This window comes from Perca fluviatilis, chromosome 21 (genome assembly GCF_010015445.1).
Source record: "Perca fluviatilis chromosome 21, GENO_Pfluv_1.0, whole genome shotgun sequence".
NCBI lineage: Eukaryota > Metazoa > Chordata > Actinopteri > Perciformes > Percidae > Perca > Perca fluviatilis.
This window is the reverse complement of record NC_053132.1, coordinates 1001090-1006197: the sequence shown is the minus strand read 5'-3', so window position 1 is coordinate 1006197 and position 5108 is coordinate 1001090.

The following is a 5108-nucleotide window of genomic DNA, read 5'->3' as shown; positions in this document are numbered from 1 at the left end:
ACACACACACACACACACACACACACAGACACACACACACACACACACACACATCACACACACACACACACAACATGGTCACACACACACACACAACACACACACAGACACACACACACACACTCACACACACACAGACACACACACACACACACACACACAGGCATGCACACACACACACACCCACACACACACACACACACACACACACACACACATACACTCACACACACACACACACACAAACACACACACACACACACACACACACACACACACACACACACACACACACATCATCCAGTCATATTTAAGTCATTTGTTTAAATTGTTACGGCATTTTAAAACAAAACTATCTCCATCTAAAAAGTCCCTTCAGACCACTGATTGGCTCCTTGTGAGTCTCTGTGCCGTTTCACCAATGAGGCAGACGTGGTTATCATCATCCATAGAAACCACTCTCTGCTGATCCATTCTAACTTCAGATTTTCAGGCTTTTTTCAGCTTGAGATCATTTAACATTAAATAATAATATAAAAACAAGCTCCCTATTAAACAGCTGACGTGAAGCAGCTGTCCCAGGCAGAGTGATCTACTTTACAGCACACTATGGCATCAAATTACCGCACACATTCTTTCAAGCCCTTTCTGAGGCTTTTAACAGGGGATTCTTTAAAGCTTCTGATGCTATTTTGTCTAAAGCTCCCTTTGGCTTGAGACTGAGACTGCTGCAACCTTTCCTGCAGCCTCTGAAAGTCTGAACTGGTCCAGACCCCCCGGTGTGTGTCCTGACCCCCCACTTTCCTGTGTGCTTCCCCTCGTGTACTGACCACAGAGCCCCATATTATTGTCAGTATGCTGACCACAGAGCATGGTGGTGCAGTCCACAGGCTGTGGATCCCTTGTCGATGCCTAGTGGTCGGCTCAAATACCCTGAACTCCACGAAGAGGATGGAGATGCACCGCACACAGGAAGTGACCAATCAGGGAGTGAGTGATCGATTATTGGTCAAACAGGAACAATCTGTGTGTGTGCATGTGTTGTGTTGTGTTTGTGTGTCTGTGTGTCTGTGTGTCTGTCTGTGTGTATGTGTACAATCTGTCTCTGTATGTGTGTGTGCTGTGTGTGTGTTTATGTTATTACGTGTGACTGTTGTCTGTGTGTGTGTTATGTGTTGTGTGTGCCTGTATGCGTGTGCTGCTGTCTGTGTTTACGTGTGTGTGTATGTGTGTGTGTGTTGTGTGTTTTTAACAGTGACACATCTCTGTTGTGTAAGACTGAGCACAGTCCAAACTGGTTTCACTGGGAATCAACTGGGAGAAACATTAACAGATAGTGTGTGTGTGTGTGTGTGTGTCTGTGTGTGTGTGTGTCTGTGTGTGTGTGTGTTGTGTGTGTCTGTGTGTGTGTGTGTTGATGATGTTAACTGACTGAAGTTTAAGAACAAATGATTTAGGATACACAGTAGCTCACAAAAGTGAGTACATCCCTCACATTTTAGTAAACATTTCTTTATATCTTTTAATGGGACAACACTGAAGAAATGACACTTTGCTCCAAAGTAAAAGTATTAACTTCATAGCTTGTATAACAGTGTAAATGTAAAGTATTAAGTGTCCAGCTTGTTAACAGTGTAAATGTGCTGTCCCCTCAAAATAACTCAACACACAGCCATTAATGTCTAAACCACTGGACACTAAAAGTCAGTCCCCCCCATATTGTTAAATTCCCATAGAGGCAGGCAGATGTTTATTTTTTAAAAGGCCAGTTATTTCATGGATCCGGATACTATGCATCCTGATAATGTTCCCTTGGCCTTTGCAATTAAAATATTAATATTAAAGACATAATGAAATATTTACTAAAATGTGAGGGGGTGTATTCCTTTTGTGAGATACTATATTTCCAGATTAAAGTTAGTCTCTGTGTCTTTATGTGCATGATGTTTCTGCAGGAGCGGTATTAAGCCTCTCTGTTTGATCAGGTGTCAGAGTCTCATGGTGAGAGCCTTTAACCCACACACACACACACACACACACACACACACACACACACACACACACACCGACACACATACACACACACCACACATGCACACACACACACACACCCACACACACACACACACACACACACACACACACACACACACACCACCTACACACACACACACACACCCGCCAGTTGGAGGTGAATCAGTTCATTGAGTTTGTGAAACTGTCCTAATAACTGGAAGCAGGGCTGTTGTTGATTATTTACTACACTAAAATATAACATATTCAGCTTTTAAAATGACTCAAAGTATTTATCGCTTATTAAAACTGTTTCCTTAACTCCACTGAACGACAAACTCATAAAAACCACGTTCTTTTTACTTTAGTGCTTAAGCCAAGTACTTTTTGTTGTACTTTTGCAGAAATCAGTTCTGTTTTATAATGAATGAAGAACTTTATTTCTGCTGCTGAAAGACAGCAGAAATGTGTGTGTGTGTGTCTGTGTGTCTGTGTGTCTGTGTGTGTGTGTGTCTGTCTGTCTGTGTGTGTGCCTGTTGTTGTCTTGTGAGTGTCTGTGTCTGTCTGTCTGTGCCTGTGTGTGTGTGTCTGTGTCTGTCTGTCTGTTTGTCTGTCTGTGTGTCTGTGCCTGTGTGTGTATGTCTTTGTGTGTCTGTCTATTTCTGTGTGTCTGTCTGTGTGTCTTCTGTCTGTCTGTGTGTGTGTCTGTCTGTGTGTGTGTTTGTGTGTCTGTCTGTGTGTGTGTGTGTGTGTGTGTGTGTCTGTGTGTGTGTCTGTTTGTGTGTCTGTGTGTGTGTGTGTGTGTGTGTGTGTTGTGTGTGTGTCTGTGTGTGTGTGTCTGTGTGTGTTGTGTCTGTGTGTGTGTGTGTGTGTGTGTGTGTGTTGACAGGAACATGAGCAGGACGAGCTATGAAAAACCAGTCCTGTTCCTAGGCTGTGTGACCCACTGAGCAGATAACCACGTCAGCTATTAGTGATCTCATCTCCTCCGATAACCAGCTCAGACATGTCGGCTCACATCTGCCGAGGCTTCAGGAAGAGATGATCCAAACTGGAGCATTTGAGGGACCAAAGGCCGAGGCTTCAGGAAGAGATGATCCAAACTAGAGCATTTAGTGGAGGACCAAAGGCCCGAGCTTCAGGAAGAAATTGATCCAAACTAGAGCATTTGCGGGGAGGGAAGGCGCCGGAGGCTCAGGAAGAGATGATCAAACTAGAGCATTTAGCGGAGGACCAAAGGCCCGGAGGCTCAGGAAGAGATTGATCCAACCTAGAGCATTTAGTGGAGGACCAAAGGCCGAGGCTCAGGAAGGGTTGATCAAACTAGAGCATTTGGTGGAGGACCAAAGGCCCGAGGCTCAGGAAGAGTTGTCAAACTAGAGCATTTAGTGGAGGACCAAAGGCCCGGAGCTCAGGAAGAGATGATCCAAACTAGAGCATTTAGTGGAGGACCAAAGGCCCGAGGCTCCGGAAGAGGAATGATCCAAACTAGAGCATTTGGTGGAGGACCAAAGGCCGAGGCTTCAGGAAAGAGATATGATCAAACAGAGCATTTGGTGGAGGACCAAAGGCCCGAGGCTCAGGAAGAGATGATCCAAACTAGAGCATTTAGCGAGGGACCAAAGGCCCGAGGCTCAGGAAAGAGATGATCAAACTAGAGCATTTAGTGAAGGACCAAAGGCCCGAGGCTCAGGAAGAGATGATCCAAACTAGAGCATTTGCGGGGGGACCAAAGGCCCGAGGCTCAGGAAGAGTTGATCAAACTAGAGCATTTAGTGGAGGACCAAAGGCCCGAGGCTCAGGAAGAGTTGATCCAACTAGGGCATTTAGTGGAGGACCAAGAGCGCCGAGGCTCCAGGAAGAGATGATCCAAACTAGAGCAGTTTAGTGGAGGACCAAAGGCCGAGGCTCAGGAAGAGATGATCCAAACTAGAGCATTTATTGTGGAGGGACCAAAGGCCTGAGGCCCAGGAAGAGATGATCCAAACTAGAGCATTTAGCGGAGGACCAAAGGCCCGAGGCTCAGGAAGAGATGATCAAACTAGAGCATTTAGTGGAGGACCAAAGGCCCGAGGCTCAGGAAGAGATGATCAAACTAGAGCATTTAAGTGGAGGACCAAAGGCCCGAGGGCTCAGGAAGAGATGATCCAACTGAGAGCATTTAGTGGAGGACCAAAGGCCCGAGGCTCAGGAAGAGATGATCAAACTAGAGCATTGAGTGGAGACCAAAGGCCCGGGGCTCAGGAAGAGATGATCAAACTAGAGCATTTAGTGGAGGACCAAAGGCCGAGGCTCCAGGGAGGAGTTGATCAAACTAGAGCATTTGGTGGAGGACCAAGGCCGGAGGCTGCCGGAAGAGATGATCAAACTAGAGCATTTAGTGGAGGACCAAAGGCCGGGCTCCAGGAAGAGATGATCGCAAACTAGAAAGTGGAGGACCAAGGCCGAGGCTCAGGAAGAGATGATCCAAACTAGAGCATTTAGTGGAGGACCAAAGGCCGAGGCTCAGGAAGAGATGATCAAACTAGAGCATTTGTGGGAGGACCAAAGGCCCGAGGCTCAGGAAAGAGATGATCCAAACTAGAGCATTTAGCGGAGGACCAAAGGCCTGAGGCTCAGGAAGAGATGATCCAAACTAGAGCATTTGGCGGAGGACCAAAGGCCCGAGGCTCAGGAAGGATTGATCAAACTAGAGCATTTGGCGGAGGGACCAAAGGCCCGAGGCTCAGGAAGAGATGATCAAACTAGAGCAGGGCGGAGGACCAAAGGCCGAGGCTCAGGAAGAGTTGATCCAACTAGAGCATTTAGCGGAGGACCAAAGCCCGAGGCTCAGGAAGAGATTGATCAAACTAGAGCATTTAGCGGAGGACCAAAGGCCCGAGGCTCAGGAAGAGAGTATCCAACTAGAGCATTTAAGTGGAGGACCAAAGGCCCGAGGCTCCAGGAAGAGATGATCCAATCGGCATTTGGTCGGAGGACCAAAGCCCGAGGCTCAGGAAGAGATGATCAAACTAGAGCATTTAGTGGAGGACCAAAGGCCCGAGGCTCAGGAAGAGATGTCAAACTAGAGCATTTAGTGGAGGACCAAAGGCCCG